Below are 13,548 nucleotides of genomic sequence, written 5' to 3'. Positions count from 1 at the left end.
AAGGTTAGAGGAAAATCTGAAAAAGGGAGTATCTGTATATGGTTTCGCTGGAGGATTAGACATTTCTCTTTTTTACTTCTGTGAAACTGATACCTGCCAGAAGTTTCACTCCGTCATGTTACATAACTATACCAATGGCTCCTGACAGATACACAGTCATCTCCTCCCATACAAGCAGATGATCTCTATGAGGCTAACCTGAAAATTAAGGAACCAGATTGAGAACCACAAAGCAGACAGTTGCCTCACTTCCATTCATTTCTATGGGTATTAGGCTGTGTTATAGATCAGGACCTTAGTCGTTCTAAACACAGAATGCAAGCAAAAGAAAAAGTCATGTTATGAATGCAGAAGAGGTACATTTGTTTCATGATGCAGCACTGGGTTATACAGATGACATTACAGAGGAGTAGCTTTGGGGAATATTATGTTTGTTAGCATCCTTGGATATTGAAAATTTAAAATCCACGAGCAGAGAAACTAAAGAGATGATCAGACCTCTTCAACCAGTCATCCAGAATGCAGTATTAATTTGCTGCTCTACCAAACCCTGAAATGTCATCCTTAATAGATAGGGACTGATTTGCTAAGTTCAGCGTTATTTGCCTCTGGGATTTATAGGGATAACAGCAAGATCAGATAGAATTAACACTTTATCCTATAATATCTCATTTCTCTGAGAGCATCAGAAAACACTTTACAAATAGCAAGTGATCCTTCACCAATGCACAGTATGCCAGGTACACTATCATCTCAGAAGAATGGACGACGGATCACAGTGGGTCTCCTCCTTAACAAATTTAATAATAGGGAAGAAACAAGGACAAATTTCTATGATTGCTTTGCCTCATGGATATTTCTGTTAGAGCATTCTTTGTAAAATAATTAAAAATAAATGGTGCACATAGGTACTATTTTTCCTTACCATAGAAAAGACCTTCCCGTGGGACCAGTAATGGCATACTACAGGAACAATACTGGTTTCCATAATCTCAAAAGCTGCATTTTCTAGTTGCTGACACTGAACAGCTGGTCTGATTTGTTTCACATAACAAAGACAGTATAAATTAAGTTGCCATGTGAATCAAGAATGAATCCCACACACAAAGAGATATGCAATACCTTTTATTTAGCTTTGTGCACTCTAAGTGTTCGCATTACTGAAACCTACCATCCTGCAGTGAGGGAAAGATACATATTGTGCCATTTCTCTGAGCACCAAAGACATTCCTTTAGGCTTTGATTTTAAGAGTAGGTGAATCCATATAAAATATATATATTTTTATTTTAACAGCTTGAAAAAAATTTCTGTAGTGTGGCTGTGTTTTTCTTCAACAATTTAGGTCTTTCATCCTATTTGGCATTTACAAAAATGCAGTTATATACAGAGGTTAATGAAGATCCAGTTTGCTGATGGCACCCCAAGGAGCTGCATTTTATTGTAGTGATGGAACTTCAACAGATATCTCACTTACCTGTCAATCTGGAGGTGTAAGATTGAGGATTTCTATATTCTCACTTCACTCTTACAAGTACTGCCTTTAAAATAAATTGTTTCTGGCAGTGGTCATCTGGCATTTCTGAATTACCTAGTTCCTTCGTGGGGGATGATTCCTAAAATCACTTAATTCAAAGGCAGTAATCCTTAATTCTTTAAAAATACTTTGGGAAAGAAAAAGAAAGAAAAGAATACTAAATTCAGTGTTCTGTTTGTCTGGCCAGCTCTTCTGTGCTGGCTCAGAAATACCATACTTTCAAGAGAAAGTTCATTTTTTTGTACATTCGATGAAGTAAGGGTTAATGCCTGTCATGTGTGAAAAAATATCAAATAGGCAGCTTCAAAGAGTCATCCCATCACCTTGTTCTTTGCCCAGTTTTGCTTTAGAAATATTGGCTTTTGCCGGCCCTTCCAACTGCCAGCAAGGGGAGGCAATCGAAAACCTTGCAAAAGGGGCAAATTCAGACTGGTTGGACCACCTTCTCCCTTCTCTTCTTTGAATAAAAATGATTCTGAACCCACTGGAGGGACAGGCCCTTTTCCTCAGACACTTGTGTGTATCTCTATATCATTTCCTCTTCTGGAATAGTGCCATCACGTTTCCCTTCTTGGAAGAGTTTTCCCAGTGTGCAAAGGCCCTACCGATGTGCAGCCCCCACTGAGGGATGTGCTGATGGGCTGTCTTGCAGTCTTGCATACAGCTACAACCTGCTGCACAGGTGCCCCAGCACCCTCAAGGAGCACAGAGAGCCTTCGCGGTGTGAAAATGCTCTCTAAATCCTGCTTATCTAGCAAGAAGATTCGCAAAGAAGTAGCCCTCTGCCCCCTCATCTTGCACAGACGGTCTGACTCACTGGACTCAGGATTCCCATCTGGATGTCTCTTTGAAAGATGGGTGCAAGCCAAGGAGTTCGTCTATTCTTAGCCCTATCTGTTATAAAGATAGTTTTCTCCATAAAAATCTACTTTCGTTCAGCCATCCCAGAGAACACCTGTCTCTAAGCAAACACAGCAGTCGTAGCAGTGTGAATCCTGTTCCCTGCTCATTTTAATGAGGTGTTAATATCAGAGCCTGCTAGAGATTATGTAACATTGCTAAGCAAAACCGTGAAAGAAACAAAAATAAATGGAAGTCAAATAATTTGAAACCTGTCACCATGTGGTGCCAGTTGCAGGAATATGAACTGCATTTCAAGGCAGAAAAATCTTCTTACATCTCCTGTACTCCAGAAATGACACCACTTGCTTGCCAGCTTCTCCAACCAGCATCTTCCCACTTTCTCCCATGCTGCCTGAGGACATGGCATGCCCTAGCTGACGCGATCCCCTTCTCTGCACCCTTGCTACCCTTCCGCATCCACTCCCGCTTCCTGCAGGAGATCGGCACCTGGCAGCAAAGCAGCAGCAGAGAAGAAAGCCAGAGGGGGCAGTGTATATTAAAAAACAACCGCACAGCCTGTTAAACTGTCTGGAACAAAATTGTGCAATAACTGGCTTGTGCACCCATGTGATCTTATCACTGTGAGCCAGGGTTTTCAGAGGGAACTGAAAGGACTGAAACACCCACTAGATTCTGCTTCAGATCATCTGAAAAGCTCGGCTGTTTCCTTAACCCTCCCCTCTTTGCATTTTATATTTGCTCATCGTGATTTTTCTCCCTGGGAGCTCCTGGGAGGCCAGGCTCGTTGCCAGATCTGTTTGTACACAGTCCCAGGGTAGGTTTGGGTTGCTGGCCAGTTTCCCTCGTGTCCTGGCTTTCCCTGCAGCTTGGAGCTGGGGCAGCCCCAGTCATCCTCCAGCAAAAGACTGGTATGGCCAGGCAGGGTGAACCAAGCATGTGGTGGGATCGGCCCCGGCTGTAAATGGCTCGGCAGGCTGCCACCCTGACAGGAGTAGGGGTGTGGGGCAGACCTTGAAAGGCCTGAAGAGAAAGAGGAAGGAGAAATCTTCCTCACTAAAGAGTTAAAATAACAAGGGTCTGTAAAAACAGAAAGAAATCATAGCAAAGCATACTAGTGTGTGATGGTTCCTGTGCTGCTTTTATGAAGAACATTCAGGGTCATTGAGTTTCCAGTCTCTTGGCTGTCCATGACAAATAACTGAGCTTTTTCCCTTCCCACAGTGGTACCTTGCAGCTAACCCCACCTCCAGATGGGATCTCTGGTTGCAGCACACTGTGTATCAGCCAGGATTGTGCTGTGGGGCTGACTGCATTTGCTGCCTACACGTACTTCCTGCGGAAGCTATGATCAGTCAAGGATGCAGGGAGGCATGAGTGACACAGGGAGCAGGAGGCTGGGGTGCTAGGACAGCTGCTCCAAAGCAAAACGCTGGACTCTTCTGATAGTAAGTGGAGAGAAATCAGCATGTCCAGAACTTGATTCCTCTCATCCTTGTGCAGATGTCCCAAAGAGATCAGGCAAAATACCTTTTAAGCACCTGTTTCTCTCTGACTACAAAGGGGGGCCAGTTGCCTAACCGACACAAGAAGCATGGTAAGCACTGAAGTCAGGTGTAATCAATCCCATCACGCCTTTAGAAACCAGGGCAATTTCACACAAGGGCTTGACATATGGCACTTATATGTGGAGTCAATTATGTGTGGAGACACCTGCATGTGTAACATACCAATGTGCATGAGAAAGTATCATCCTTAAGATTACATAAACCGTATCCTTAATCCTACAGTCAGATAGCTGCAATAACATAGAGCCTTTTAGTACTTAGAGCTGGGTAAAATATCAGAGTGACCTTAAATAGTCACCAGGTTAATGGCCAGACTAGTTTGGGACCAGACTGACCCCAGAGCTGCCGAGCCCCACATTGGCAGAGCGTGTGACACTAGGCCTCATCTAGAAGTCACGCATGTGCCACAATTCTTTTTTTTAACTTTTTAGTACAAACTGCCCTTGATTAGTCATCGGCCTGGTTTAGAAGTGGCACCGCTACCACTTGAGCTGTGTGAGTGGAGTACATATTTAAATATAATAGGCTCTGCGATCATTTTAAAACTGGCCTAGATCTAAGCCCATGGGGGGCTATAACTAATTTGATAGAAACTGGGTGTGTAGCTTCTAAATAGAACCACCTAAGACCTCTCTAGAGGTCGGCTACAGGGTTCACTGTTCCAGCACCATGCCTCAGCTGAGCTCCCCTGACAGCTTTGCAGCCCTTCCCAACAAACCAAGGCCAATCTAGGGGTGCAGCAGGACTGAGTTTCCTGATGGGTATACTTCCCCATGGGAATTATGGAGCAGATTATGAGAGCAGGGAATTATGGTTTCAACTCCCCAAACCATTGAAAGGCTGCATTTTTGCAGTTTTGAGTCAAAACCATATGCAGCTCCATGGTTTTGGCTGTGTTTTGCCTTGGGCTTTTTCCAGCTAACTGCAATAGTCACTGATCCAAAAGGTAGGAGTAAGTAAAGTCACCGTATGTTTTAAACCTTCCATACTGGAATGTTTCATGTAGTATGCAGGTCCTGTTTTTAATGTCAGAAGCACTTCCCACCTGAGCTTTTCACTTCTTCAACTTTGACCAAGTACCTCTGCAAACTCAGGACTAAATATCTGCCTTTTATCAGCAAACACAACACTGTCAAGCAATAGGTGTTCGTATCTGAAATTAATTTGTTTGCATTATCAGGTGCTACATTTTCGCATTAGCTGGTACTCCTGTAGCCTCCAGACCAGAACATCACAGGTGCTGGCTCTAAATAAATAGTGAACAAAACTTTCGCTGATGGTGTATGGCACTTAGGTGCTACTGAACTAAAAGCATCAGCTTTCAGATGGTACCATAGCTGAGATTCCCTTGCCCATCTCTGATGTCTGCTGAAGTGGAAATCAGCCATTGCCCCAGGCTTTTTTTTTTTTCAAATTTCATCTCTTCCCTCTCCAAAAAATGTTTTAATGGAAGCTCTGAGTGACAGTGTTATAGCTGCTGTATTTGCCTCCAAAATCACTTTGCCACTTCTGTATTGTAGTATAAATGCCATGAAACGATGATAAAAGGGACAGTAAAGCAAGCATTAGCGGTACTGAGTTCTAGGATCACCTTTAGTCACCACAGACAGCATGCATTCTGAATCCAGCACAAACAACTGACCGAATATTGCAGTATAGGTAAGGCTCACCTGTAAAAATGTAATAAATATTAAGTGCAACTTATTTACTAACTTTCTTTCATCAAATGAAAGGAAATGTTCCTAAAATGTTTATTATTTTATGCATCCTCTATACCAGCACAATCAGTATTGCAAGGTCTGCAATATTCATAATGAACTCCACATGCCCCTAGATCCCACTCATTAGAAATGTATTGTGCCCTTTCTTGCCTGGGGCACAGGAATAATGTTCAAATCTTGAACGTGCAAAGGGAGCCTTTCCCCCAGGACTTGAGCGTGGGTGGAACATGGCTCACTTTGCATGCAGACAGGGTTAATTCTTCCTTCTTCCTGCATTCTTTTGCACAGCCATCCCAAGGGGAAGTGTCATGTTACCTCACCTCTCATTCCTAGGTTTCTACAGTTGGACCTGGATTTGAATTTCCCTGGCATTAGAGAGGAGTCGCATTCACTGTTCTGTTTTGGATCCATCTTACAATGGTAGGTGGGACCTTAACATGAAGGGAGTTTGATTTGCTTATTCTGGTTCCAGCCCGCCTCACTTTGCACAAATCCTGGTGTCTAGTCTCCCCCTTTTTGTGAAGATACTGGGACAAATCAGAATAACTCCTTTAAAGAGGAAATAAAGTATTCCCTTCCCAAGGGAGAATTCCTGAAGACAAAAAGACAGGGTGGTTAGCACTGCAGCCTTGTCCTGGCTTGTCTACAGATGAACGTTATCCCAGAATAAGCTGGGGGTTGAATGTAAAGCAGGACAGGCGTTTCATAACTGCTGCACGTATTGCTGAGATCTCAGCAGAAGCAATGGGTCAGGGTAGCCGCATGTTGACTCATTGGGACTGCCCTGTGTCTATTTTAGCCATATCCACTAGAAAGAAAACAGTCAAGGATTTTGAGGGCTTTGTATGCAGGATAATAAATACAAAAGCAGAAGTAAACTATTGCAGAATAGTCAGAATTAAATAAAGAATTCTTATTTTCATGGCTTTGTAAAATGGAAGCAGTATCTCCAAGACTTCTTTTCTTCACCATTCATGTTCTTGGCTTAGAGCAGGATGAGAGAGCAAGGAGAAGGTGCACGAAAAGGTGGCTTCAAACTTCCCTGGGTCTCACACCAAACATAGCTCAGTCCTGCCTGCATCCTCTTCAGCTGCACCATGCCCAGCTTCCAGCATTGCGGCTGGGAAGCTCACGGGTACTCTTCACCACCTGAAAGGCACACTGCGGTGCAGGACAGTCTGGAAACCTCAGCTTCAATTCCCACACCAGCACAGATACAATCTGAGACAAACACTACCTGGAATCAGTTTAGCCAGATTTCACCCAAGTATTCTACCTAAGTCCTAAGCACCAGGGGTATGAAGAAAGGTTATTCTCTATGGCCTTTTACTGAGACTTCGTATCTACTATTTCCTTGAACACCCCGGCAGTATACCTTTGGCTTCATTTTCCCTCCACCATCTCCATCCCTCCCTGCTGTCTGCTGCAGGCAGCCGAACTGATATAAACCCCACTTGATGGCATTGGCTGCCCACCTTTTTCCAGTGCCATGTATATCTTCTGCAGCAGCAGGCATCAGATCTTTTCTGAAACTGTATTCTGGTGACAGTTACACTGTCTGGACTGTTAGACACTCAGTAATACACGTAGTCTGATGATGCTAGCACCCAAACGTAACAATCATGCTCTTTATTAGACTCTTGTTTGCTTACTTCAGATAAAGTTCTCAGTGCTCGTGCCATCTTTCTGCTGCATGTTCACAGAGCTCCCCATGGAAGTGACACCTGCTGGCATTATCTGGCATTAAACCAATGCTGTAGGCGCAGAAAGGGTCTTAGGGGCAGGAATATGCAAGGGGCAGATGTGACAAGAATAGCAGGTGGTTTGTTATGGCCTCTGCATGTTTCCACCATGTAAACAAAACACCAGCCTCCCCACAGCAACATGGCAGACATTGTATGGGTAGCTGGCAGGGACGACTTGGATTTGCCACTGTCACTTGCTCTATGGATATTGTAGTTTTCCACAGCTACCTCTGCCCAGAATTTGCTAGAAAACTCCATATATTTCCATAGGGAAAAGGCAACAACAGTAATACCTCACAAGAGAGATGAAAGGAAGAGGAAGCATCATCCCTCTAGCATTTTGACTGATTTTCTTTGTGTACGCATCAGCTATTTGAAAACTGTTGCTTCACTTCTTGCTCCCATACATACGAGGAGTTGCAAAGGACAAGTCCTTACACATGTGCCAAGGCTGTTTAAACAAGAGAGGCACATGATTTCCTCTGTTCCCAGAAGCCCCTCACCCCCACACCCTGTCACTCCTCATCACCAGGTCCTTCCTGTCTCAGCTAAACCGCCCCCCGGGGCTTCTCACCTTGCTCAGCCCCACTGCATTGATCCACCCTGCTCAGTGCCCTTCTCCTCCCAGAAACAGGATGGGCACTGCCACCACCTCCTCCCCTTCCAGGAGCTTCTTCCCTTGCCAAATGGAGCTGTTTTGGCCACCAACCCAGCCTGCCATGTACTAGCACCCATTGGCATTGCCCTAAAATGGTGGTGAGGCCCTGTGCTCTCCCTTGCTCCAGGGTAGCAATGGTAGCCAGACCTGCCTGTGCCCTGCCAGGCCTTGCTTTCAGGGCTGGCTGTGACCACAGCTCTGCACTTCAAGGCTCAGATCGCCAATTAACCCAATTAACCACAACCCAATGGAGGTGTTAATTAGGGCTCCCCGAGCCCTGCCCTGACAGTGTGCGCTCTGCTCCAGGAGATGTCCTGGTGAGGGCAACAATGTTGCTGGGCCAGTACAGGCAAAAATCCTCCATTTTGCTCAGCTTCACAAATTGCCAGTATTTTACATTCACCTGATGAAATAAAGATCCATAAGGTCTGTGGCTGGTCTGGGCCAGAGGTTGTGAACCCTTTGGCTGAAGTGGAAAACCAGCAAAGAAACAAAGTGTGGGAACCAGGCACAAGGGCAAAAGATGGTGTGTTTTATTTGGGGATATAGGTTGATTTTTACTAACTTAAATGTAGGTAAAACTTGAAAAAGCTTTTAGATATGAAAAACAAAAGGTTTCATTTTGAACGTGTTGGAATAAAATATTTTCAGAAAGGTGACTGCTGAAACGAACAAAATTCAGTGCATTCACCATAGACTTAAACATGTTTTTAACATACTCTCCTCCCCTCGGTGTGCTGGACTCCAAACTCCACAGCTGGCTGAAGTAGAAACACTTTATGTCCCCCTAAATTTAGGAAATATTTCACTTGGATTTAAGAGGATGCACTGCTTTGTCTTCCCTGAAATGTGATCAGAGACTAATGAATAAAAATTACTTTAACAGTGGCTTAAACACCTTTTTTTTTTTTTTTCTGAGAAGCTGTAGTCCTAGGCTATGTCTTTATTGTGAAAAAAAAAGTATTTTAATGTAGCTATAAAGTCCAGGTTGAGACAGGCTTTCCTACTGTTCTGCCACAAACTGACAGATGAAGCAGGGGTTGGGTTCCATTTTTAGCGGGTCTTTGCAAAAAAAGCACTTAAGCATTATTTTGAGCTTCCATGGAGAAATCTGGGAAACTGCATTATATTACCTGGGCCTCATTGTGTGAAACATCTCCAACTGTGAGCAATAAAGTAAAAAAATGCATTTAAACAGACATAACATCTTTGGAGAGGGATGAAAGAAAAGCACAATAAATCACATCAATTTGGTAAATCTGAACAACACTCCCCAACACCTTTCACTCAGTATGTTGGCAGTAGTCCTGACATTTTCTCCTCTAGCTGGGAGTGCTCTCTGCAGTGAGCAGCTCCTACCCTCTCCTCTCCCCGCTTTCTGTAGTACTTTTTCCCCAGCTCAGAGGAATTCTGTTAGGGAACAGGCTGATGTCTTGCTCCTGTTTTCTACAGCAAGGATATAATTCTTTAGTCAAACATATGAATTCTATAGAGGTAAAGCTTAAAAAACAAGCATACGCGCAGTGCTCCAGCAAACAGTTACCATCTGCCTTCCCCCCTCCTCCTCCTCCTCAAAGGAAGGAAGAAAGAAATTTAGCAGGGGCTTAGCTCTTCTTTACCTGCTTGCACTGACATTCATGAGATTCCCTGCAGGATTTTTCTTGCTACCCAGGCAGGATGAACACCCACAAAAATTGGCAAGGAGATGACTTTTAACTCATTTTCAAGAGCTGGCTCTATTTCAAGTAGACAGTGTCTCTCTGGTATCAAACCAGGAAGAATTTGGTTTTTCTTTCCTCTGAAAAATAGAAAAGGCAAGTAGCCATCCCACTGATTGCCTTGAATACTGACAGAGAAATATGATGCTTCAAGGATTAAAAGGAACACAGTTTCACCTGTCAATGCCTGAGGATGAAGCTCCACATTTGCCTAATAATATCTTTTAGCTGAGCATCCTAAAAACCTGTAGCACAGTTTGCTTTTTGCATAGCCTGCTCCCCTGCCACTACTCTAGAGATGCAGGTGTGACTGCCTACAGCAGGGAACACTCAAATGTCAAATTCAGAGCTCAGCCATTGTGCCAGGAGAGAGCTGTTACTGCTACACCAGTCATTAGTGTGCAACATTACACATCCGAATGATATTTGTACACTGGAAAAAGTTGACTTTTGGTACAGAAGCAAAAAAGTAATTTTGTTGGGGCAGGTTTTTTTAGATTGAGAAAAGTTAAACTACCTTCCTCAGCAAAAAAATAACCCTAAAACAAACAAAAAAACCCCACCAAAATTCTTTAGCCAATGTACCTTGAGTAAGGAAATTTACTTTCTTGGCACAACTATACAAGGCTTGACAAGACTTGAGGTAGACTTGACAGATGACTGAGAGTTAAACAGAAATGCAGGGAAGCAGTGGGGAACAAAGGACTGTTGTAGAAGTGTGGCTGCAGAGTTACTCAGCATAGGAAGGCACATGTATTCTTAGAGAGTATTAATCTAATAAGCTTTAATTTAAGTAAATTAATTGTCTGTATGCCACCAGGAAATGTTATCTCTAACAAGCACAATCTTGGAACAGTTACTTCTAGGCTTTGAGTTACAACTCAGCTGATTTGGGTTTCTCAGGGCAGTGAGGTTCTGCAATTGCACGTAGGAAGCGGTACATTTGAGAGACATCAACCAGGCTCCACTTGAGCCACATGGAAAAAGAAAAACTTGCTGTACAGTTCATATGCTGCAGACAGGGAATGTGTTTCTTTTGTAAGGCCCCTGTTGCACGCTCAGCAAGCAAAGCACTGAGAGGAACTAGCACCCAGCAGAATTATGTGACTGAAGCTTTTATCACTTACTGGAAGTCTTCCCCAGCCTGAAGAAACAGTTGCAGTTTATTGCATCAATAAGAGTGCAATTTACATCAGAGAGTAAGAGTACAGTGTTTATTCCAGGAAATTATTGCCATAGCTTGATGCCACTTATTACCTTGAAGGTGAAGAGCAATATCACTACCTTGTAGTCATTAGCAATAATTATGAACAGCTCATCAACCTTAATACCTCTGTGGCAGACGGGGAAACTTTGACTGCAATCTCTACCATCTACAAGGATAGAAAACAAGTAAACTCCTGAATATTTGCAACAGTGGGATGGATGACATTCTTATAGTTGCCACAAATGTATGCTTTCCAATGCAGCACAGGGGTCAGTTACCTTCCACCACTTTGTCTTGATCAAGATTTCTTATAGGACAAGCATGAGATTTTTACTTACCTTAGGAATTTATGTGTTTTCCTTTCACCCACGCTTTTCAAATATATTATAAGAAATATTGATGTATTCTGTTTCCTGGCTTATGTTCCTCCGATGATACGCGAGGTATGGAGTCTTGTTCCATGTTAACATCAATTGGATCAGTTTATCTTGAATGTACTTACGTCTAGATGGTCCTACCATTGCATTTTACTATCCTTCGCTTCAGATTAAAGATGGATTCAAGAGTAGCTTCTGACCACTACCAGGCTGGACACAGTCTATCAGCGAGAAGACACTCCTTCCTTCTATTTCATTCACCTGTAATGAAGGGTCTGACCTGAACTCCAAATCCACATACTCCAGTCATTTTAAAAATTCGCATTTGGATCCTTGTTGAGACCCCATCTACACTACAGAAGTTTTGCTAATAGATATACACACAAATGCCTTGCTGGCTGGAGGAACATTTTATGCTAGCAGCAGAGACCTGCTGCTGGTATAGTTAAACCACCTCCCTGAAAAATTCAAGCTCTCTAGCCAAAAGGCTCTTTTGCCTGTACATGTTGTGTCTGCTTTGGCTGTGGGTCCCAGGAGAGGTTCCGGCAAATCTTTGTCAGTGAAAATATTGTTTTTCCTACTCCTGAGCCAGTGGGGTTGTGGTAGGAAAACGTGGTATCCAGAACCTGCCTAGCATGACTCCAGTCCGCTTCCACCTCTCTCTGAGCAGACGTTATGATGAATGATGTGCAATATTTCATTTCAGGCAACTCACCAAGAATCCCTCCCCAGATTGCCGTAGCTGCTAGGAAAACCAGTATCCCTCAAATTAGACACCTACTTTAAAGAACAGTGTGCCTCGCAGTAACAGACATGATAAATGCTATGAGTAATGACAGATCCATGTGTTAACAGTACTCTCTATCAGCCACCTACTGGCTCATTTCTTCTTTTGATAAAAGCTTTTCTCCTCTGGTTATGTATGAAATGCACACTTCTTGTGTGAAGGTGGATCTCTCTGCAGAAGCAGTGGGAGCAGAAGGCAGAAGATCTTGAGTCCTGACTGCGGCTGTGAAACAGACTCGGTGCTGATCAAACAACTGGCGCTCTTTGCCTCAGTTTCCCCACTTATAATATGAATAATGTCTATGCTGTAATCGCCTTGCAAGGCGTAGTTAATATTTGCACAGTGGTGCTCTGGAGGTGCCAAGCATTGGATACTCCCAAGAGATACCAGTATCGTCCATATATCAATTATATCTACCCAGTGAACAAAAGCAAGCACAGATGCTAGCATAATGTTATGTATTTTAGTACAAAATGAAATAAAAATCCTGCCGTCTGTCCTCAGATTTCTTGTCAAACATTCATTGCTTCATATGCTGAAGCAGTAATACAAAGCATATTCCTATTCTACTTTATTTTACTCTTTGAAGAGAACTCTACATAAAAAAGTGAGAAACCATGATTAAATCTTAATACAAAAAAGGGCTTAAGTTACATTCTCCTGGGATCATCTGTAGCAAGGCATAATAAGTTTCTCAATATCTGACCTAATTATATCTGTCCTTCTAAGTTTTGTTTCCCATAAGAGCTAAATGTCTATGGTTAAAAATAACATTTGAAACTCCTCCAAGTTCCAACAGGACTTTTTCAGCCTCTCTCAAATTTAATATCTATTTTTAATTTGTTTTAATTTTCACTCAACTTTAAAAGTTATGATTTTGAGGGTGGCATTCTGCTCTATTATCCAGATCCTAAAAATGTTTGGGTTAGATAAACTCGAGAGCTGGGGGAAAAATTGTTACATGTGTTTATTTCATGTTGGAAAAATACCACAGCTGTCGAAACAAGTAACACAGAGGCATGGGGAAGGAAGGATGCCTCTGCGGCTGAAAAGGAATTGGCTCTGGTTAGAAATGTATCTTCTGTGTCATGTCAAGGTCTCTGACAGACAACGCTGGGCAATTCTGCGATGGCTGTTTGTATCGTCTGTCTTTACCTGAGCACCCAGCTCTGCCAGCAGTCATTGCCCCAGAGCAACGGTGATGGAAGATGATTCAGGCTCAAGCCCCTGTGACCCGTCCATTCTGTTTGGAGCTCCCCATATCCGTGGGAAAGCTAGCAATGGTGCTAATATTGGGATGGCAGAATCCTTCATACTCATCTCTTCCTGGCGGCCTGTTATTAGAGGGCTGGCACAGACCTGAGGCTGGGA

Source organism: Phalacrocorax aristotelis, chromosome 2 (genome assembly GCF_949628215.1).
Source record: "Phalacrocorax aristotelis chromosome 2, bGulAri2.1, whole genome shotgun sequence".
Classification (NCBI taxonomy): domain Eukaryota; kingdom Metazoa; phylum Chordata; class Aves; order Suliformes; family Phalacrocoracidae; genus Phalacrocorax; species Phalacrocorax aristotelis.
This window is presented reverse-complemented; position numbering follows the sequence as displayed.